Source organism: Triturus cristatus, chromosome 3_1 (genome assembly GCF_964204655.1).
Source record: "Triturus cristatus chromosome 3_1, aTriCri1.1, whole genome shotgun sequence".
Taxonomy (NCBI): Eukaryota; Metazoa; Chordata; class Amphibia; order Caudata; family Salamandridae; genus Triturus; species Triturus cristatus.
This window is the reverse complement of record NC_140583.1, coordinates 832,527,865-832,552,701: the sequence shown is the minus strand read 5'-3', so window position 1 is coordinate 832,552,701 and position 24,837 is coordinate 832,527,865. Positions and strand designations below refer to the sequence as shown.

General features: G+C 43.0%; 1 protein-coding gene across 4 annotated transcripts in view; it reads right to left on the bottom strand.

Moving 5' to 3' along the window:
* NFE2L2 (NFE2 like bZIP transcription factor 2) overlaps positions 1-24,837 on the bottom strand; it is a 145,425-nt gene that overhangs the window by 51,133 nt on the left and 69,455 nt on the right. The gene's annotated exons all lie outside the window — the stretch shown is intronic.

Genomic DNA, 24,837 nt, shown 5'->3' with positions numbered 1-24,837 from the left:
CTTACATTTGGCAAAGAGGAAGTAACAAAATTAAAGAGGGGAACTTAATAACACACAAAAACACTACATACGTACACGTCAGGATATATAATTAGTTCCATGGTCTATATGTAAAAGAAAACCGGTAGTCAGACCAATCAAAACTACTTTTCATTTGTAGTTGTCTTCTTACTTCACTTGCAAAAGGTTCTCACCATTCAAAATGACTCCCGAAAACAACATAAAAAGTATTATGAAGAAATAAGTTCTAATGGCCTACACAGAGAACCCAGACTGGAAATCCTAATCTGTTCTTAGTGAACGTTCTACAACGAGGCATAGGCTATCAGTTAATACCAACTGTCTGTTATCACCAACTACTGGAAACTGCTGCCACGGGACGACAAATCGACACCTACGTGGCAAACAATACCACCAGGTACCATGTATGATGAACTTCAGGTCATTCTCTGAGGACCTCGTTAATTTCCATAGTTTCCAGATGCTGTTGGGGGGGGCAATAGCTGGCGAAAACTTGATGCGTATTGGAAGGCACGGAAGCGCTGTTAGTAATAAGAGAGGAGTTTTAAACAAAGATAACATCTTCTAATTCTTATGCCCATCTCTCTCCTCTTCCCAAAGACTAGATACTGATCATGTTGAGTAAGCCTTGAGAGATTTAGAACCTAATTACGACTTTGGCGATGTGGGAGCGGGCTGCTACGCCAGTACCCTGCTCCCACACCGCCAAAGGCGTATTGACGCGGCTTGCCAGATTCCGAGTTTCCTTGTGTCTGGTGGGCGGTGCTTTGTTGGTCCCACGGCAGTGCCCATTAAAGATGCACTGTAATGGCTTGGACTGTGCAGTCCATGCCGTGAAGGAAAGGGGGTGAATGCACACAAGCGGGCACAACATGTGCACCCCTGCAGGCCCTGAGGAAACTGGGGGCCCTGTAGGGGCCCTTTGTTTCCTCACTGCCACAGTTTTAATGGCAGCCTCACGAAAACTCTTAATATACTTGGCAGTGGAGCAATGGCACTGCCAGCACATTAGGGCCTCTCAGTGCTGCACCATGACCTCAAGATCCATGACCCCTGGCGGTTGAGCGGGCCTGTGGCGGTCTCACCGCCGTATTCATTATACATCCGGTGGACTGCCAGTCTGGCAGTCCAGGAACTGCCTCCACTGGTTTGGCGGTCCGATCGACCACTGAACACGTAATCAGCCCCTTAGTGATGTGTGCGCTTTGTTAAAGAGGACATATTTTGCATCGGTCCTAGATGAAGCATCCCAGTTGAAATGCTCATAAAGGACAACCAGATTCACTCAAATGGATGTCACTCGATTTTCTCTACTTTAACATGCATTTGGAAACTGAGGATACTTCCTTGGCTGTGATGGGAAGAACATTGGTATAATCTGCAAGAAGAGCTGCTTGGATTTCATAACAATAAACCCTGCAGGACAATAGAAGGCATGCATTTGTGGTCTGAGATGCCCATTACCAGTAAGGAAGGCCAACAATAAGCGACTAAGATCCAGTGAAATATTTTCATTTTTTGGGCTATATTGAGACAAAAGCTTAGGGCTAGACTGATGCATGCTGTCTGCGCACCTTAGAAGTAAAACATGTCTAGTAGTAACTTGCTAAACAAATCCTGGTGGATAAAGCAAGAAACACTAATTGACACAGGTCTACAAATCTTTTTTTTGCAAATACCAAAGAACAATGGTGGAGGTCACAACCTATGAGCACCAGTGAGCCTGATTAAGAAATATTATAGGTTTTGTACGCTCAACTCCTTGTGGCTCACCGTTAAGCCACAAACCCCAAATCACAAATTTTACAATACTCAAGAAGGAGCGTTTCAATATCAATTCAGAAAAAAAAAATCTTTGACAGTCCAATACTGTAATCCAGAAGGTATTCTGGATTACAGTATTGGACTGTCAAAGAAATTTTTTTTCTGAATAGAATTGAAACGCTCCTTCTTGAATATTGTACAATCTTTTTTTTTTTTTTTTAACGTCACTCTTTGCGTATATTAGGGGTAACTCTAATTGGGTCTCTTTAAACCTTTTTAACTATGCTGGTGTAGGAGAGGAAAAGCACAAGAGAGGCACACTCCACCTTTTGTGCAAGTAGGCCCTGACTGGGTACCACTTTTAAGAACCAGTACAAAGAACAAGATATGCCTTAACATCTTGCGTTGTTTTGTAGAGAGAAACGGTGAACCGCTTTCTTCAAGACCCTAGGGGGATGGTTCTTTACCTGTTGTCTGGGGACCCATGGGGGTCCATGAAGCCTACTCAGGGTCCATGGGTGCTTAGAAAATTAAATATTATTAGTAGATTAATAAGCATATATAAATAAAAAAGGAAAATGTACAATTAGAGGCTAGGATTTAAGTTAGTATCCTCAGATTGCTTAGTGGGAGCATCAAAGAAGATCTAGTATAGCTGATGAGTGGCCTCTAACTTTCCAATTAAAATTAAAATGTTGAATTGCTTTATATTTGTTTGTGAATTAAATACAATATTTCATCATTTGTTTGATGAATACTTGTTTATGTGTTGTTTTGTGGTTCAACTAGTTGAAAATGCTTGGGCCAGGGTCCTTGCCTTCCAGTTATTACTCAGTGTGGGGGGGGGGGGGCTGGATTCAAGTAATGATTCACCGGGGTCCTCTGGTTCCAGCAGTGATTACGTAGGGGTTCACAGAAGTCAAAAGGTTCAGTACCAAGACCCAAGGACATACAAATATTAAAGGAAGATCCAATCATAGGGGCACTATCTTTTGCAGCAATCAATGGAAGAACTAGTTTGGATGAAAGAAACTGCCATGGATGAAGTGTTATAGCAGTGCCCCTTGTGATTAGAAGGATGTTTGCCCGTATTAGGCAATTTTGCTTCTCTGAGAAGATATTTTTTTAATATGCATACATCCCAATCAGCTACCTGGATGTGCAAGTGCCTGATCTCAGACAAAAGGGACTGAAAATAAGTTTTAGGCTTTAAGACTGACAATACAATTGAGATTGTATCTCAACATCTGAAAGGCTGAACCATTTTTCTACAACTGAAGGGGGGTGGATGAATATATAAATAACTGGTTACAGAGTAGTAATCCATGCCAATTCAGGAGGTAAATTGATCATAATTTAGCTGAACCCTTTACCCAAATGACTGGCCTTCAAAGACCAAATACTTGATTATCTACTGGGAGTAAACTAGAGAAAAAGAGCAAGTTCTCTCAGCTCCTTAGACAAGACAACTATCTCACTATGGGTATGTGTGGCTCTAAAACATCTTCTGATGGAAGATGGCCAGGAAAAATGTCAGTGCAAAGTACATGGTTTGTGCAGAATGGCTGAAAGTTAAGAATAACAGACTTTATCATAGCATTTTGTATGTTATTGCTGGTGGGATGGAAGGCAACAAGGAGGACATGAAGCTGGGGGAACGGGCAACAGATGTTGTGGGGAAAAAAAGGATATGATGTGTCACGTTTTCTTGTTTATTGCAGGTGGGAGGAGGCAACACAGAGGGTGGGGGAGTTTTAGTCAACAGGGAGACTCCCACGGATAAAGGGGAGTGAAGGGCTGCGAGGCAGCATATGGACGAAGAGGACAGGAAGGGAGCAAGCTGAAGGACAACGGAGGGTGGGGGCAATCAACAACATGGACTACAACAGAATGAGGAACAGCAAGCAACAACAAACACAACCACGGAAAGAGGGAGGGTGGATGGTGACAAGCACCAACAATAACAGCAATGGTAGGAGAGAGGGTGGTTGTGGGCAAGCAACAACAACGGATGGAGAGAGAGCGGTTGGGGGAAAACAACATCAACAAGGGAAGGCGGGTGGAGGGTAAGTAACATGGACAAGAGAGGAACACAGAGGAGGGGAGAAGTACACGAGTGAGCCAACTGAAAAAGGCACACTTTGATAGAGTACTTAAACACAAAGAAAGAAGTAGCGAAAAAAGTGAGTGCTACCATACTTAAAAGAAGGGTTTCCTTCTTTTGCTTGACAACACCACTGCATCACTAATCTCCATACCCTTTGGTAATTCATAGTTCTTAACTATTTACGGGTTGTCCTTCATGCAAAGCAATTACTGAGATAGGGCTGGTTGAGGCAAGGGTACACTAGTTTCTTTCGATGTTTAACTAAGCAAAAGTTGCAATTTGTATGAAAAATTGAGTGGCTAGGCCACAGACGGCACCAGAGGGCCTGACTTCAATCACTAGACTTTTTTGGGCTCTGTGGGTTTTCCAGCTAGTTTAGTAGCTACGGGTGAAAAGAGGACAAGGGTGCAACTCTCATTTTTCTCTCCTTCAGTTTTAAACTCGGTACATACCATTCCTGCCAAGGCAACTAACTCCTTCCTAATAATTACCTTCATACCCGTAGATTGCTACTCCTACTCCTCAGGACCCCAGGGAGTTCCAATTACTCAATGACTTGTAAAGAAGTACCAGTAATATTATGATTGACTGAGAATATTCTCTCTCAAGGCAATTCAAGGATTTGTCAAACTAGTCACGTAGGACATGTGTTTCTGCAGCAATTTACACGTTCTTCAAGGAACTCTAGAAACTAAACAGTATGTTTTTCTATTTGGTTACATTAGGTTTGTCAAATCTAATAACCTCACAAGACATAACATCGATTGAATTCATTGCACCATGTCAGGGCCAAACAAACGAAACAACAAAGGTCACCTGGAGCTCAGTAGAGGCAATGAATTACATCCTAGGGCAAAATGACACCTTTAAGCAATGGGGTATAAAGATAACACCGGGCAGGGAACCGGGCAGGGAACCGGGCTATCCACACATTCTGCAGGCAAGCCATGGCGAGGAACACAGACGATCAGGGAGGGGCGAAGTGTACTCGGTCCTCAGAGGAGCTCGTAACAAAACCCCCATTCCTGTTCACAAACAGAGGGAACTAAGAGCAGATCCCATAACATCACCTAGGGATCTGAAAGAGGCCGGAACATGGTCATGGTTGGCAGGCACCCTGAATACAACTCGACTACTACGATGACATCCCATCAGGGGAAACCGCCACGAAACGCCTCCCTTAAAGATCTGTTCATGGAACATCAATGGCCTAACAAGTATACTTGAGGATAACGCCACAATCTCCTACCTTCAGGAATTTGATATACTACTATTACAAGAGACATGGCTCTTAGAACCGCAGCACATAGAAGGCTTTAAAATCCATCACATTCCAGCGCAAAAACTGAAACGGCCGGGAAGAGGTAGCGGCGGCCTCGCAATTTACATATCAACAAAAAACGCAGTTACCTCTTGGGATCTTCGGGGCTTACCACACTGTCTCCAATGTGTGGGAATCTCTTTCACCCCTAGAAAAAGTCAATGCCGGTTCTTGATTTTAATGAACGCCTACGTCCGCCCAACTACAGTAGCAAGGCAATCCTTTATAAAAGAAGTGATCGCGATAGTAGTGAGAGTGAAAACTGGACCCTACGACCCAGAAATCTTACTTACCGGTGATTTCAATTTGTGGCTAATGTCAGATTTAGAGAAAAACGAGGTCACAAATTCACATGACAGCACTTGGGTGATACCACCGCAGGTCCGGCCAGGATGGCACAAGAACGATCCAAAGGGACGCTCTCTTCAAGGCAAACTCGAAAATCTGGGCCTAAGAGCCCTTAACGGCCGTTTTCCCTCAGACAAGCCCCCTCGCTTCTCATACATATCGAAAAAAGGCACTTCACTAATAGACTATACTTTCGCCAGTCTCTCTCTTCTCCACCAAATAACAGAGTTCAGCCTAGGGAGTAGAACTGAAAGTGACCATTGTCCCCAAGAAATATCGCTGAGGACCAGTGGCATGCAACTCGACGAAGGAAGGGCACTGTCATCTGAGAGTTTCACCATCAACCTAAAAAGAATCAAATGCTCCTTTAATAATCTCCAACAAGTAGCAAGGGAGGCCAAAGGATTAATCGAGCGCCACAGCAGATGCCCGGACGACACAATTTCCAACTGGTCAATATTTACAACTGATCTCACCGACAAATACGCGCTACCAGTAAAGCACGCGATCCAGACTGGGCTGAAGCAGACGCCCAGCACGAATCTTGAGATTCAAGCTGCAACAAGATCCATGAACCGGACTTGGAGGGAGCTAAAAAGTGATCAAACGGACCCCACAAAAATAACAAAACTGAGAACGGCCCGCAGCCATCTTAAGAAAACCAAAAGAGAGCTACGCAGTAATCAATGGAACTTGTTCTGGGTGAAACTACAGCATGACATCAAAACGAACAACTATGCAAGGTTTTGGAGGACAATTAACAGTGCATCTGGGCGCGCATCGAAAGTCGCTTCATCAAACATACTGGAGTCAGAGTGGGCGGCGTTCCTCCATCTCCACTTCAACGATCGGGACGTAAGCACTAAAAATCAGAGGCTCCAAGTGGATGATAAATCGGCACATAAAGCAGCCGACTGGGCACCTGTTTTGAACAGTTCAAACCAGCCAATGATAGTACGCCGGAACGACGAACCAAAAATGAAAATAACAAAAGAGAGGCCTCTACCTCAAAGCAGCATTGAAACCACTCCAATCCAGAAGGCAGACATTGAAAAACTGATTAAAAAGGGACGAAAGGACGGGGCCCCAGGTCCAGGAGGAATCCCTCAAGCCTTGTTTAAGGAAGACGCATCTTTCTGGGCTGGGAAGCTAAGTATCTTATTCAACTCAATTTGGCAGTATAACATCATACCACCCTCTTGGCGGGGATCAATTCTCGCACCAATCTTCAAAGGTGGGGAAAAACAATCCCCCAGGAATTACCGCCTCATTGCCCTCATCGACAACGAAGCTAAGTACTTTGCGGGAGTGTTGCTTAACTCACTTAGGGCATGGGCGGAAGACAACTCTGTGATTCCCCCGAACCAGACTGGGTTCACAAGCAACACAGGCACTTCAGTCAATCTTTTGACCTCTCCTGTTTGATTGACCAAGCCAAGTTCAGCTCTTGCCCACTCTACATGGGATTTATAGACTTCCAAGCGGCCTTCGATAATGTGAATAGATCTAAGCTCTGGCAGAAGTTGTCCAGCCTTAACATTCCAGCCGATCTCCTAAGAGCCATTCAACTTCTACATCAGGACACATGGGTCAGGATTAAGGTCGGGGACGGCTCAAGATTATCCCGCCCTATTCCAACGGGAAAAGGCCTAAAACAGGGCTGTGTCCTGTCCCCGACACTTTTTAACCTTTTTCTATCCGACCTTCCAGAAGCTCTAAATAAGGTCAACTCTCATGCTCCTAAAGTAACCGGCATGTTGCTGTCAAATCTTCTATACGCTGACGACGTGGTCCTTATGAGCAAAACAAAGATCGGAATGCAAAGGCTCTTGGACGCCACTCTTGAATATTCAAACAAGAATGAGCTTGTGATCAATAAAAAGAAGACTAAAATCCTGGCGGTTCGTCCAGGGAAAGCCAAGACTTTGTCCTGGACCCTGAATAAAGAAAGCATCGTTGAATCAAACTGCCACAGGTATCTTGGAGTCATATTCAATAATAACGACAAATACAAATCCCACTTAGAAGAACAAAAAAGGAAGGGTGCTGCACTCGCTTTTGCAATTGGCTTAATTCAAAAGAAACTACAAGGTCCAACTCTCGCACCTATATTACAGGCTGCACAGGCGAAAATCATCCCAACCCTAACCTACGGCAGCGAAGTCCTCAAAGGACTAGATAGCTGCCAACTGGACAAAATCATCTCAAAGATTTACAGATCAGTGTTCAAGTTACCAATCTAAACATCACCAGCACAAATCAGGCTGGAATTTGGAATTTGTCAGCAACCACTTGCCAGAGCTATGACTTTCCTCATGTGTTGCCACAAACTAAGGTCATCTAAGGAGGGAAGTCTAGGCAACCACCTGTGGGCCAGTCTGGACACAAACATATGGCAAGCAGGCCACAATTATTTGGTAAAAGGCTTAACAACTTTAGGCCTAAATGATCTCTGGAGCATGTACATAAGCCAGAAGGAATTCAAACGGCTAGCGAAAATCAGTATTAAACAACTTTCAATAGCGGAAAACAAGGCTCGCTTAGCCAAAAGAAGTCACGGGTGGCTGACGCTGCAATCATATGCCTCGTTGATCCCACAGCAGTACCTAACCGTACCCTTTACGGTACGAACAAAACTATGTTTTTTAAGATTGAGATTGGGTGTCATTAACTTGCTGGTACACTTGCCAAAATGGAAAAGAGAACATGGACGAGATCTCTGCCGACTCTGTGGGGACCATAAAGAAGACATTGTACATATCATATGTCTATGCCCAAAATTACTCTCTAAAAGACGGGCCCTCCTTAAGCATCACTGGAACACAAATATGATTAGAACTTGCAGAGCAGCAGTCTTGGCCTGCTTTGATCCCAAGAACACTAAATTAAACTGTGCCCTAGTAAGGTTTATGGCTCACGCGGAAAAAAAACTCTGTGAGGGACCTCCAGTCAGTGATCCTCCGTCGGCATAACGTCTTGGCAGGCACCATCTGACACCCCTACTTTTATCGGACTCAACCAGTTCTATCTTAAATGAATTCTTGATATTTTAATTTTGTACTTGCAATGGTTTTTTTAATCACGCAATAAAGTATTTATTATAGGCACTATTTGGTTCAATAGCAATATTTGAAAAAAACAAAATGTTTGGGGAAAAAGAGGAACATAAGGAGCGAGGTATATATATACTACAAGCAAGTCGCTAGTAGGTAGTTATAGGTAGGACCATGTTTCCATAGGAAAAGCGTTTTTGACTTGCTTATAACTTTGGCGCTGTTTGACAACATTTTCCCCAAAAAGTGTTCCGGTGATTCTAGTTGTGAAGGGAAAGTTTCAGGGTGATCCGTGAAGCAAGGGCTGAAAAAAGGGGGGCTAAAAAAAGTGCATCTCTCATGATAAGTCCCATAGCTGGGGTCTTAAACATGACTACAGCCCGAACTGCTGGACAGAATTACAGCAAATTTGTCTGAAAGGTAGATTTTGCTACGGAGACCACCCTTTTAAGCTATTTAGTGTAAATCCATTCAGTAGTTTTGGAGATATTAAAGGAAATCCAAATTTGGATGTCTTGAGGTACGGATCCTCCGAGATTACGACAGCTCCTGTGCTGAAGTCTAACTGGCTGCCAACATTTCAACCAGGAAGTGTTGCCAGCCATCATGGAAATCATGGAGTCCCCTTGCCCCCCCCCCCAAAAAAAGAAAAGCAGGAGGGTAGGAATACCCTGATCTTCTAGCTCTGGTGTCCCCCGGGAGAAAAAAACACTTAAAAAAAAAAGTAACGAATCTGCAGCCACAAAAAAAAACAAGCGCCCTCTCCCGCGCTTGCTTACATTATAGCCCCCGGGAGGGCCAGGTCGCAGTGGCATGTGGGCAATGAACGAGGGCTGTTTTCAGTCCCGGGTACCACCACCTACCCGAGGGTTTAATTCAATATCAGAGGGCCCCTCTCCTGCTCCTAAAAGCCCCAGGACTACCACCTCCCCAGGACTTTTTTTATAGCAGCAGAAGGTGGCAGTGCTGCCCCCCATTCTGGAGCTTTGATGAGCCCCGGGGACCACCACCTCCCTGGGTCAACATTGAATAAATTGGAATAATAAGGTGGGGGCCATGCGGACCACACGGGCCCTGGGGACCACCGCCTCCCCGGGGAAAATCCAATTATAGAAACTTGGAGGAGTACTGCCCCCCCACCCTATACAGCTCTGGGGACCACTGCCTCCAGGGAGTAGGCCTGTGAAAGTAGGGGGCTGCGCCCCCTCCTCCTAGAGCTAATAATGGGCCGGGGGACCGCCACCACTCCGGGTCGGCTCCTGCTATGTCCACCCCCGGGACAGCTATGACTGCTCCCGTTAAGTCAAAGCAAACACTTACTCCGCTCCCAGTAAGAGGTAGCTGTTAAACAGTGTTTTTGTCTGTTTCCCTGCCCGCTGTCATGCGGACAGGGAAACAGACTAAAGGAAGTACCCCTGTTTGGTGGAGCTTCACTTCTTTGTATTCTCGTCGTCTTCTCAGGACGAGGATTCACATGATCACAGATTTGTGGATGAAGACGCTCAAGGAATAATGAAATTGCCAAAATTACATGCACACAAGTTCACTGGAAATATTAACTTGTGGTCCTTGATGCAGTTATAGTCCAGAATATGCACAAGACATTTACCAAACGAGGTAGCACTCACTAATTAACCAGATGAAAGTACTCGTTTGTGACAAAATTGGAAACTACTCTGGGAAAAAATGAGGTTCCATTCTAGCCCTGATGCGCATTTCACAAAAATTAACACTCAACGGTAAACACTTACAAATATGAGCATAGCAGGTGCCCCAGCTAAAGCTCCACTTCAGTTTGGCACAAACGCTCATAATTTCTTGGGCTTGGCAAAGGCAAATCAAAAGTGTTTCCTCTTGTATTCCACATAGAAAAACAATCTGAAATACTTAATGGAGGTGAATGCATCGTTGATCTAATAGAGCGCAATCCGAACTTTAGTGACTGTGACGAGTGCTTTCTTTCTGGTCGTCTCCTGATGAGAGCAACATCCCTGGTTCTCCTTGTGAGCTCGACGGTCCGACCAACATATTATGAGTTGTGCAGATTGCATTTGGAAAGACTGCGGAAGACCCGTCGACACTGCCAGCAGACTGCCTGGGTTGTGGTCGGGAAAAAGCAGCTGCCATAGTGCAGTACAGGGGAGTTTCACCGTCGTCCGTATTACGAGTTGGCTTTTCCACAAGCTGACTACCACGGTGAGACCACCACCTTTAGGTCAGCAGAAACTAAGGATTTGGGGTGTGTGCTGATCCCCTTCCTGTTCTTCGGGTCAGAGTTTGACGTGGATCCATTTCTCCAGGTCCCCCCTTCACAGCAGCATCTTCACCCTGAGGATTATGACCCTGTTTGTGGCGATGAACAGGTGAGTCCTTTTTGTACCATACCCCTATTGCCTGGACTGACACATTTGAGCTCGACTCAGGCAATGGGTAGGCAGTATTTTTCCACATGTATCATGCATATGTGTGCATCCGACGACACATATGCAGTCAAAATGCTCACACAGGCATCGATACATATGGAAAAGTAATCACCACCGCTGCAAGCTCTCCACAGCCACCTCAGTAAACACATAATACGGTAGTTGGAAGACGGATTGGTGCTGTGGTCTCCTGGCAGCCACAGTGTTCGGGCAGTCCGACCGCCAAACTCATAGTAAGGCCCTAAGTACGCAAATGCTCAAAATCCATAGTGTCACTCACGCACCCACACACACATATAGGCACTCATACACCCACTCACAGACCCACACAGCCACTCACAGACCCACACAGGCACTGATAGACCCACTAACAGACCCAAAGCACCACTCACACACCCACACCCACTCACAGGCCCACACACACACACACACACACACACTCACAGACCCATACAGCCACTCACACATCCCCTCATACACCCACTCACCAGCCTATACAGCCGCTCACACAACCACTATCAAAGTTTACAGGTTACAGTTAGGAAATAAAATTACAAAACGTAGAAACTGACTGGAAAAACAAAAGGTTAAAGGGATGTTATAGTTCGGAAACAAGATCCTAAAAAAACCTTAGAAACTCACTGAAAAAAACAAAGGTTATAGGAATGGTATAGTTAGGAAATAGAATTACAAAAAATATGCAAATGCACTGAAAAAAAACAAAGGTTATAGGGACGTTATAGTTAGGCTCAGATTCCACTCGTACAAAACCATAGAAATTCAGCATTATAGTTACTGGAGCTAACTATCACTTACACCTCAAATGACATCTCAAATGACATCACTGATGACATCATTCACAGGACCATTCATACACCCAGCCACAGACACCCCCATAAAACATCTCATACACCCACTCCCACACAACCACTCACATACCCATTCACAGACCGATACAAGCACTCACAAGCCCACTCATCCATACACCCACTCCCACAATCACTTACCCATACAGCCACTCATACAGCCACTCACTCACCCCTAGACACTCACGCACTGAATCAATCACCCATACAGCCACTCACACACCCACCCACTCATTCACTCACCCATACAGCCACTCACTCACCCATAGACACTCATGCACTGAATCAATCACCCATACAGCTACACACACACACACACTCATTCACTCACCCATACAGCCACTCACCAAACCACTCACTCGCCAATACACTTACTCACACACCCACTCACTTATTCATATATATCAACACATGTACTCATTCACTTATAGTCAGTAATACAAGTACACACTCACCCATACAGCCACTCTCGCATTTACTCACTCACCCAGTCACACACACCCACTCACTCAACCATACACTTATGCACTCACTTCACCTGTACATTCTCACAGTCACTCTCATCCATACAGCAACTCATACACCAATACAGCTACTCACTCATTCATACAACCACTAACACACCCATAGTCAGTCAGACAGCTACTCACAGTTGGATACACAGTCACTCACACAATGTGTGTTACAAATAGTATCACTCAATAGTAGTACACACATTTTACTAACTTAACATTTGTAGTATCATACTAAACATCTTTAACACTCAAACTTTTAGAAAAAACTAACAATCACTGGATGATATCATCAGTGATGTCATTTGAGATGTCATCAGTGATGTCACTGACCATGTCATGAGTGATGTAATATGTGAGTTCATAAGCAATGTATTGCAGGGGTGTAAGTTACAGTCAGCTCACGTAACTAGAACTGTTGAATTTCTATGGTTTTGTACGAGTGAAATATGAGCCTAACTATAAAGTCCCTATAAGCTTTGTTTTTTCAGTGAATATATATCACACACATTGTTCACTTAGTTAATTCCATAATGGGTTCTGTAAGGTTTGTGTTGCTCTCCTACCACATGCCCAAAGATCTATGAAGTAAATTTCAATTCCCACCTCCGACTCCCTAATAAAGTAAAATGCTCGGATTGCAAGCTATTGAAATAATTGCTATGTACAGTATCAAGCAAGAAATGCTTGTTAAAGGTGTGGCTTGTCACCCATCATTAATTATACTAACGTATGGGAACCTACAGAAACAAATGAGCATATGCCACAACTTTAGAAACCAGATGTGATGTAGAGCAATGTAAAACAATTTAGTTGTAATGTACATGACTATTACCATATTTTGTACTTTTATTCCAAAATCAACAAACAGTAACTCAAAAAGTGTAGCTCTTTGATTTCCGTAAATATCATCAACACATCCTGTTTCACAAGCTACACTTTCAGATAGCGGCATAGGTCTCAAACACAAATTAAATTAAATTGGGTCAAGGCATTCATGAAATTTTAAGGAGGTAGAAATGATGAGCACAGAATATCAAACTCAAAAGTTTACGGCAATCTCAGCCTTTGGAGAGAGATTTTTTTAACTACCACGCGCCATTTTATGAGAATAGAACTGTCATATAAATAACATTTTCTTCAATCAAGAACAGAGGACAAGTAAATTACAGCGGACTCAAACTATGCAATTTGATGGCTAAATCTGCATATTATACAACAAAGTTGGCTTAACGGGCATTCGGGTCTATGATGCAAGCAGAATATTGGCTTTGGAAATTCATACCAATGATGTTGATTTATGAAATTACAGCAGTAGCGGGAGTAGCATCATGCATATGCTGACCCCAGTGGCATCGCAGTTTGGACCTCTTGGCTCCTCCTTTATCCATTCGCAAGCCTCCTATTTGTTGCTTTCGGTCTTTGAGTAAGGTGAGGAGCAGAAACTGCAAATGTAAACACGAGTCTTGTTCATGCTCAATTCCAGCCTCTGCCTACTTGACTTATGTGACCAGGGCGTGCAAAGACAGTCATAGGGCAAGCTAGGGTACTAGCTCCCCTTCCCCAGCACACAGCCAATGAGAGGAATTAATATTATCTTTTTTGTCTATTGACCATTTAGCGGGGGAAAACTCCAAAGAAAATGTGATACGCCCCCCCCCAAAAAAAAACTCCCTCCCCCAAGAAGGACCAAAAGGGACAACAAACATCACAGAAACACTTTGGCTGCGTAAGGTTATATATGGAGCATGCACTTGTGGACGTTTGTGGGTATGCTAACCGCCCGCCTTCACAATAGAGGTGCCATTTGTCACTACTGCCCAAAACTATTTGTGAAGGGGAAATCAAAGCCCATTTACAACAAGGTTTTTCCAATGTTACTGACCCAACATTCTGTGAAATACACTATTTCTCTTAGAGCAATATTAGGGGAAGAACCAGAGTATTTTATTGAACGTTCTTTTAACCCACGTGTTCTAACAGCATCATTGGACCAATATGACATATATCAACTGCAGCTATTAGCGCATGCACCCCTAGCAGCAACACCGACTTACTAGAGCCAATATGTACTTACCAGATCAAAACTGAGTGTTCCCAGCGTGTTACGCTCATCACTACTAGTGGCTATGACTATCTCGTGCTGAGAGTCCAAGTTTGCCCTCATACAGCATTTTTTTGACAACTCTGTCATGTCCAGAGCATTACTACCTCAACCTTACTACAATTCTAGAACTATGCAAATGCCTTTATTTTGTCCCTCTAAATGCATGCACAGCAATAGGCACAGTTAGCCTATATACTCTTATAGGTGTCAGACGATCAAATTTTGCAGGCTGGGTAATGACACCTATTCAAGTCAAGTTAATATCGACCATTTTGCCAATTCAAAGCAATATAAATGGTATTTTACTTCTCCTCAACACTGAAGGAATCCATGTACTTGAGGGACGAAACAAGAGTTGGCTGTATTATGGCTGTGGCTTTTCTTTAACTGTTTTTGCAATGTAACGTGCCATCAAAAAAGGACAATTATTAACATTCCAATAGAAATTGTGTATACTTCAACTTTTTGGCATCAAATATATTTCATTGTGAACTGCACAATTTCTAAACGCAGGACCAGAAGTGGCTGCTGCAGGCCAGCAGTGGAGGGGCAGTTTTAAAAAAAAGGGGGAAAAAACTAAATTAGACTTACCTTACCAGAGGCCGCCTCTCCTCCCCCCTTTTTGCTACAACGTAGGAAACAGGAAGCACACAGGCACTCAGACGGCCCTAGCTAATCACAATGCTGCTGATAGCGGCGTCGTTATTGGTCTGAGTTCCGTTGTTCGGCGCTCAGATGGGGACTGGGGGCCTGTGCATGTTCTCCATCCAGGCAGTGCATTACAGCCGGTGGAGAACATGCAAAGTGTGCATGACTTTTTGGCCAGCCAGAAACGGCTGACCAAACCGTCATGCGCACTTGGAGAGTGCCTACCACCCCACCCCTGCTCTGTGGGCAGCCCAGGACCGCCAGTCACCTACAGAGCTCTAGGGAAGATAAAATGATAATAACATGGAGTTATTATCATTTTATTTTTCTTGTGGAGGTGACGCGCCATTTCCTTTATGGAGGAGCCGCCACTGCACAGGACACATTAACAACCCTCCCGCAAAAATTACGTCACTGTACAGTAAACGATCCCTTAACGCCCCAAGAAATTATCTGAGAGTACACCCGATTTACAGTAACAATTATTTATTTTAAAACAATCATTGCATGATTATTGTTTTACAATCATCATGTATACGTTATTTAGCTGATTTATAGCTCATGGGCAAGTCGCTAAGGCCACCTCATGCAAGAACTGAGTAGGAAACATCAGAAGGCCTGAAACGGACCGTGAGAGATGTGTCAAGCAATGAACAAATCCCTTCACATCTACTCTCCAAACATACTGGATGCTTTCCAATGAAAACCTGCAGTCAGGTCAAAGATTAGCTTTTGAACAAAATGAGGCACCTGTCAAAAGCGCTTACAATTGAAAGCGGCCCTTGTGAATAAGCTGAAACCAACAGTAACTTTCCGATGTCCTCGGATATCAACTAACACTTACGGATATGATTTTTCATGATATGTTGTTCTTTAATGGGCATTAAATGGCGAGTCGTGGATTAGAGGCCTTCATGTCACCAACTCTCTTCAAGGGACCGTTACGTAAACAGTTTAACGTATATTTCTTTATTTTAAACTAGTGGCACTACACTTTTTAGGGCTCGCGCAGGCGAGAGCCCTTTTGTAGGGGGTTTTAAAACAGAGCCTGGAATCGCTCGTGCGTGTGCTTTTCCTTTTGGCTTTCGCGATTGGCCTTTGGTGCGTGTTTTTCCCAAAGACGGCACGAAATAAGCCAAAGGCGGACGCCCATGGCCTATTGGTGTCTATTACGCGCACCAAAGGCCATGTGGTTCCAATTATCGTGCCCAGACACAGGCGCAATAATTGAAAACACGTCCGATGTGGCGCGCGCACCACTCACGGTCCTGTTTTTTTTTTAAATAGCTACGGACGCAGATACCTGGTTCTATTAAGCAATGGGATTCAAACATTTTTAAAAAGTGAAAAGGGTTTGCAGGGTGGTCGGTGGGCACCCTCCAAATAAGAGTGAGTTGAGCAACACTCTTCTATGAGGAAGGAGGCAATTGTTTGGACGCAGTCGTTTATCCAGTCCGATAGCTTTCCATTGAATTTGACGCATGCAGCATTGCCTTTCTACTTAAAAAGGCATGTTTAAAAGTATGCAAGGGAACGCGAAGAAAAGCATGATCTCAGTGCGATTTGCGCAAAAAAAAGTATATGCAAAATATTTGTGAGAAGGGTTCTGAAATGACAAGAACTATTCGGCGTGCAGCAAAAAGAGGAGGCCAATCAGATTTCATGTACAAATGGCCAATGACAAAATGCCTCACATATTTACCCCGAATATTTACAAAGAACACGAATCTGAGCCTAAACTGCTGTACAAAGTCCTCGCAAGTTATTAACAGTTGTTTTCCAAAAGGAAAGCTGTAGCACGTTTCTGTCATCTGCTTTCTCACTGCTAGCTAAGTTGAATATTTCTTTTTCAACAAAGTAAGTGACTTCCCGTAGTAAAAATATATATTTTTTATTTATTCATTCATTCAGAAGTTCATATAGTTTGATGTTGTATGTTGCTTAACAGTCTACCTCACCCCTCCCGCTGCCTTTTTATTTTTAACACAAAGTGGCGATTTTCCATGTAATTTAGAATTTGTTTTGAAAATTGTCGTTTACAACATTAGACCTCTCACTGTTATTTTTATTATGATTAACTTTCGCGAGTCAGTCAATATTTTCTCAGATTTATTTGGGTAGGAAATAAAACCAATAGGCATTTCGTGAAACTCTTGGAAGATATTATAACATTTAATGTTTCATATTTGTCCCTGAACCCATTCTTAACATGTAGCTACAGAAAATAGCCATGACCTCCTTGTTTTCAATATACCAGTCACAGCGGCAACTTCTATCATCTAGTGGTTTTCTTCCGAACACAAATATTCATGACAGGATTGTTAGCTTTACTTTTTTCCACTATTATTGGTTTACAAATCCCAGAGAGCATCACGTTTTTTACTTTAAGAAAAAAGACAGGATACTTCTAACAAGGAGCTTGTTGAAAGCAATCTCTTTTAATATTAATTATTAAAACCATTTTGCAATTAATAATTTTAATACATACAGTTAGTTCAACGGTGGAGAGGCGTGCAGGCTGAAGTAATTGGCATATGATCGTAAAGGTTGTTGTCAACAGACCAAACTCATTTATCGCTTACACGAAACATGCTAAAGGGGGCTGCTATTCAGTAGGATACTTTTCTATAATTTGCACTTGCTATAACTTTTGAAATGTGAGTAATGCGAACTCTTTGAACTGCATATACTACAATGCATTGTAAGGACTGGTACCTCATGGTCGGTGTAGGCACTGCCCTTTTAGTGGGGCTCGTGGAGGAAGCATCTCACTTTTACTGAAATTAGTGCTGTGGCTATTTTGTGCCAACTGCTCACAATCTTCTTTTTTACAATAGTTTGAAAACCCCTGATGTTATGGGAGTGACGACTCCACTTGCAAGTTGAACCGTATTCACAGAAGTGGAGAAAACACAAAAAAATCATGTTCAGTACCAGTTTTGTGCTCGAAAAATGCCAGCTGGCTGTACTGCTGAAAGTTACAAACCATTTTTGAAATAATTTATAGTTTACCTTGATACTCAAAATATGCATTGCTGCCCCGTGACTCAATGTTGTGTGTGACTACATTTATCCAATCCTGGGTTACTATCTAACAGCGCTTTCTTTTTTTTGTGTTGACATTTTTTATTAGCATTTCAGAATCATTAAACAAGAAAACTCAAAATACAAGTAATAAGGGTAAGGATCATATGATAGAAATTAAAAAGTAAATCCATATATAAAACAATATTTAATATTATGCTATCTAGGACAATAAATATATATAACAATATATAAAGGAAAGAGTGAAAAAGCATATACAATCAAGTTTTAAAAACTAAATGATAACAAATACAAACATGTTAAGAAAGTAAAAAAGGATTCCATATCTGTGAAAATAACTCTGGTTGATCTTGAATATTATATATAATCCTTTCATGCGAAGCATTTTGAATCATAGCAAATAACCAGGACTCTTGAGATGGTGGAGTGGAAGATTTCCATTGTCTTAATATACAGATTTTAGCAGTTGCAAGCGCGGTATGTAGGAAACGAGATTGTGGTTTAGAAAGAGTGGGAACATTTCTGAAATCATGTAATATAATATTAGCTGTGGAAAGGGGTAAATGCAGTGAGATAGACTTATGTAAGGTCTGACCTATGTAAGACCAATAATGTTTAACCAATGGACACGTGCAAAGAATATGAACAATATCACATCCAGAAGCATTACATCTCCAACAATTGGAATGCGGTAACAAGCCTGCCTTATATAATCTAACCGGAGACCAATGCCAGTTATGTAGATTTTTAAATAAAGCAAAACTTTAAACGAGCATCTCGAGCTCCCTTATCCAAACCATCTAGTATATTCATCCATTCCATATCTGAAAAAGAAGTCTGTAAACGTGTTTGCCATTTATGTCGGAGATCGCAGAATAATGGGTGTGAAAATAATTGAGATGTAATTGTTTTGTAGAGACCTGAAATGACATCTTTCTGTTTGCCCCAAATTTGTAAATAAAACACTATTGGTGTGATAGATAATGACCAAGGTGTGGAACCAAGAGCTTTGAGAAGAGATTTTCTAAGTTGATCGTATTTGGCATGCTGCAGCGGGGGTAAGTTGAATTCATCCATTAACTGTGATAGAGGTTTAAGATCCCCGTCATGGAGAATTTGGTCTAGTGTGAGAATGCCTGCTGATTTCCATTGAGGCCATAGAAAGCTTTTACCTTTAATGCGTATTCTGGAGTTGTTCCATATAGGAGCCTTTACATGTAAACGAGAATTAATGCCCAAGATACGATGCGCTCTTTGCCATATCTTACGCATTGCAGACAATAGGGGGTTAAGTGGATGTATTCGGCTTGAACCAGATCCATATAAAATTGCAAGACCATTTGTTGCAGAGAGAAGATGTCGCTCAACATGGACCCAATGTGGTGTATTTAAATTATCTTGGAGCATGTATGAGAGCTGCGATAAATGCAAGGCAATGGTATAATGTTCAATGGAGGGAAGACTGAGACCACCACCAGAGCATTTAATTTATGTATATCTAACAGCGCTTTCAATGCTGGGATTTTTTATGTGCATCAATGAAAGCAAATCTACAAGTTGTAGAATGCAAAATTACTATTAGCTGAACCGTCATGGTTAGCTGAATGGGCCACTTATAGCCACTGGCTGCCATGTTTCTGTTGTCGCTGCGTGATGAGTTCCCGCCAGTCCATGTTTTTAAGTCGAGCCTAGGCAGCGCATTTGCTGCTCTGCGATTCATGCTTTATTGGATTATGGACTTGAAGCCCCCCCCACTCTCCACCTATATTTGTCATTGGCTTGTGTCATTGTCCTGTGTCATTGTACTTCGTAAATGCTGGCTTCTGATTCGTTAATAGGCTTGTTATTACCTCCTTAGTAGCGCCTTATCTTCATTTGTTACCTCCCATGAGAACTGGCCCTTTTACTTTGGTTGTTACATGGTAGTCTTATTCAGTCCATAAGCACTATTTTCTTTAATGCGTTTCTCCTACTGCAGGCACTACATGCTTTCCAGCAACATTCAGAGTATTCAGCGCTTCATGCGTGCTTTCACGGGGCGGTTTGCCCCATACCGCGCTTTCACTTTAATAGCAGCCGCAGACCTTTCTTTAGATACGGCTTTTCTAAAGAAAGTGGCTAGCCTCTATTAACGGGAAAGCGCAGCATGGGGCGCTTGTAAACAACAAGCTTTTGCAATGCAATAGATCTCGCATTTTAGAAATTTTGACCTACTGGTATTGTAAATGACAATGCCTTTTATTATTGCAAGTTTTTTAAACACATAAATAAAAGGCATTGCCATTTACAATGCCAATAGCTCAAAATCTCGTAATTGCGAGACCTATGGCATTGCAAATGCTTGTTTGGTAGGTCACTGATAGGGCCGGCTTTCGGGCAGTACGACCGGTGAAGCCGCATTGGGTGCTGACCTGGAGGGAGGGGCACTGACCTGGGGGGGGGGGGCGATGTGTATAGCAATTACTTAAAGTTTAAAAGCACCTGCTGCAGAGTTCCTTGTGCGTCCTTCTTTCAGGCAACAGTAAAAATTTCAAGATAACTCATATGATTGATGTTCTTGCTAGAGAGATTGGAGTTTTTTCTAGTGGCAGTTTTGTCTGCCATAAAGTAGCGCAGAAGGTTAATATGACTGCTGCAAGGACCAGATCTGCGTTTTATGCGCATAGCTAAGTGGAATATTAAAGCCAGCCTTTACCAGCGCTTTAAAAAAAATTAAACGAATTTGAAAGAGGGGCTATGGAGAGATGATGGGCACTTTTGCCTGGAAGGTAATGAGGGAATCCGAGTAGGCAGGGCCGGACTGGCCATAGCGGGCACCGGGTGTTTCCCCGGTAGGCCGCTAGGGTGGGGGCCGGTTTTGGCTCCCTGGGGGCGTTTTTGTTACCGGGGGACAGCAATATCAGCCCCCTGTAACACATCGGCCGAAACCGCCCCTCGCAAACTGCTCGGCTGCACTCCCCCTCTCGCCAGGGGGGGCCAGATGAGCAGTTTGCCAGGGCCGGTTTCTGTTCCCAGTCCGGCCCTGCGAGTAGGAGGTGATATGGGGGAGGGGTGCCTAAAAAGATTGTCGCACCATGCGCCACCAGCGGTAAAGCCGGTCCTGGCCACTGACTTACAATCTCAAAGGCACTAACTGATAACTGAAAGCCACCAATGCACTGTAGCTGTCGGCAGCATTTAAAGCAAAAAGACGACAAAAAATGTGCCGTACATTTTAAAAAGTTTCAAACTGCAGAGCTTGAGCAGATTCCTAAGCCCTCTCTGGCTGATGCTCTTATGTTTAACATGTTGCGACTCCCAATCACCATGAGCGTCAGTGCTCTCCCCCCCCCCCCCAAGTAACTATTAACATCCAAGTCACCATGAGTGTTAGGGACCCTCAAGTCACATCAGTGTCAAGAACCATCAGCACCATAAGTTGTCTTCAGTGCTTCCATTCACCATCATTGCAAAAATTCTTCCAAGTCACCATCAGAGACCAACTCCCCTTCTACACCAGGGTCCCTCACGAGTCACCATCAGTTGACCAGCCACTAAAGTCAACAGTAGCAGCCAAAGTCATCATCGGCCCCAACCCCGCCCCCCCACCTTTAAACCATCATCATCCCTGGACCCAAATTCACCATTAGCAAACTCACCATCAGTGCTAGGGTCCCGTAAGTGACCATCGACTGCCTGTCTCTATCCATGTCAGGTTACCCCTTAGTAATCATCAACAACAAGGCCTCCAAGTCACTATTAGCGCTCCTTGTCACAATCAGTACTAGGGTCCATCATGTTACCATTAGTGCCCGGGCCCCCTTCCCAAATCGCCACCAGCAGTCAAAGTCACCTTTAGCGCCAGGGCCGCAGCTTGCCAGGGCTGCCAGTCGTGATTTCGTGGGGATGTAAATAGCAATTAATAATAAAATCCGTCAACTTGTAGAAAAGGACTTGGGAAGAAGGGTATAAACTAAGCTACAAAGTTTTAGAAAAAAAAAAGTACTGTCAAACTTTGGCAGCTAGAGTATTAATTAGTTACCATGTTATGAGCAGTTGCACAGTTTGTGTGCATTCTAACAATGCGGGACGTGAGTTCATCATTAAACAAACATGTTAGTACAAATAAAGATTACAGCACGCTGGCTAAAACTGGTTTTTGAACCACATGTTGAAAATTAACTTACCACACCTTAAGTTCAATGTCTGAATTACATGGATAGAAACAATTATCAAAATGATATAAAAAAAAAAGGGAGGGAAGAATAAGACTTTGCACTCTGTACTGTGGGTGATTTTGATTTTCACTGTACTCACAAACAATCGTAACAGTCTGAAAACTACGAATGTATACGAATTTGTGGAAATTTTTAAGGAGGAATCGCCAAGCTGAAGATTGAGGAACAGACGAATAACGGTACTCAGATGTCAAGCACAAGGTTTGGCAATATCAAGAGGTCTGTCCCTGGCAAGCTGGGGTAAAAGTTTTTAAAATTTGTTGTTCCAAGCACATGGTACTGAAATACGATAAAAAAAAAAAGGTGGGGGAAATATTGCTTAAAGTGACGACCCTATACATACAATAAATATTTTAAATTAAAAAAACGAAAAAATAACAATGGTCTTTAATTCTAATAGAATAGCATGGAGGCTTCCTAGAAGACGTGTACTTATAACATTTATAGGTATCATTTTAGTTTTAATGTGCAGCACAGAAAAATATGTTTCTTAATGGCACTAAGAAAATTTACTATCGGCCTTGGATTGCAGTCACCTGAGGATATTCTTTAAACACATATTTTCAATACATAAGGGTCACTAACAATCTAAAAAAAAAAAAAAAAGATAAAGAAAAAGGAATTGGCAAAGTATTGGCCCACAAGCCCTGCTGCTAAAATGCACTACCTTTTAGCCAGATTTACGCATGTGAGCAGGCAAAAAACTGTCACTCACAGCATGAGGGAGCCAATGGCTGAAGTAGGCTCACCCATTGCCTTATGCTGAATGCTGTGGTGGTTCGAAACAATGGGCCTCATTATGATGTTGGTTGAATCGCAACAGCCGTCGGTTGCGGTCCGACCGACATCTGGTGCCACGATTAGACTGCTGCCCACAATCCGTAATGGAAAAATGGATGTTTCCGTCTGCCTCATGGGTGATCACATCCTAATTTGTCGGATGGAACCGCCGACTACTAGTTGGGTGGTTTCCATTCCGAAACGATGTCAGTCGGACACTCGTCCGACCCGCATTGTAATAAAGCCCAAAATGTGAATCAAAGTAAAAAAAAAACAATGGATGGGGTAGGCTGACCTTAAGTCCCTCTAAATATATTTAAGCGTATGTATTTTTTAAAATTATTTCAGGTCTGGCGTCAGCAAAAACCTTTTGATTTTACTAACATTTTGTATATAATGTGCTTACTTACAGTACTTTTCAGCCAGTCCTCATCAAACGTTGGTCTACTGTTGAGTTATTCATATTTTAATTCCACTGACTACAGCATGGGTAAATGAGTTAGCCCACTCCATCTATTGGCTACCCTCATTATGAGTGATGGCATTCTGCTTTTTTACCAGGGGCACGTCTGCACATAAAGTAGCTCTCTTTAGTGTCGGGCACTACTATGTGATTAACACTTCTAAAGTGTAGCGAATACACGGAGGTGTCTTGGCGCTAGCTAACAAGGCCCTGAACGACACAGAGGGAAGGAAACCCGAAGGTTAAGAAGAGTTAGCCTATATACTTTTGTCATTATCTATTTTTTGTAAAAATACTGGTGAGGTCTGGCAGCTACCGTAACAATAAAAGTTTTAGAAAAACCATGTCAAAATAGAACAAGGATTGACAAACCCAAAAGGCTGGCACTGCCAGATATATCTATTGGCTTTGCCAATGCTTGTTATCAAATGAAGCTGGTTAAACAGCTACACTAGTTCAGAAATATAGCGGCAAAACTAAACAGCTTTCACTAGGTGCACTTTCATTTTATTTCAAGGGCCAGTACAGCTTTATTTTATTTTTCAGGGTAGAAACGCCCTCCCTCACCCCCTGAGCAGTGCGGTTCATTCATTGCCTCGAGGCCTGGTGGGGTTTGAAAATCTCGAAGCAACCAACATTCAATTCCAGTAGCAAGATACGCTTTAGCAGGAAATTATTCTACTCTCCCAGCGCCTGTTTTTTTCTCATTACAAGGGGATTTCCTGCTTCAGTCTTACTACCTATGACTGGAAGCACGAATTACGAAATAGTCGCTGTGAGATTCCGTCGGTGGGGATCTTTTATATAAAAAGAAAAAAAGAGGCTGGAGTTCGTTCCTCTTTTAAAGTTCAAGTATTTATAGTACTGCACCCCCTCAGATTTCCACAGCGCCAGACGGTGCACTCAGTCACCACAAGTGTAAATATGCTCCATGTGTGCACGTGGTACCCCACGTAACCAATCAATCTTAACTAAACAACACAATTCCTGAGCTCCCCCATCCCTCTCTGTCCCAGTGACCGTCAGTGTCGGCACCAAAAGCAGTCACCACTAGAGCCAGATATCAGCTCCAGGCGTCTTTCGGATCAGTGCAGCCCCTAGTAACCAGTGTTGGACCCTTTATAACAAACAGCAGCACAAACCCCCACTCATAAAGTCACCA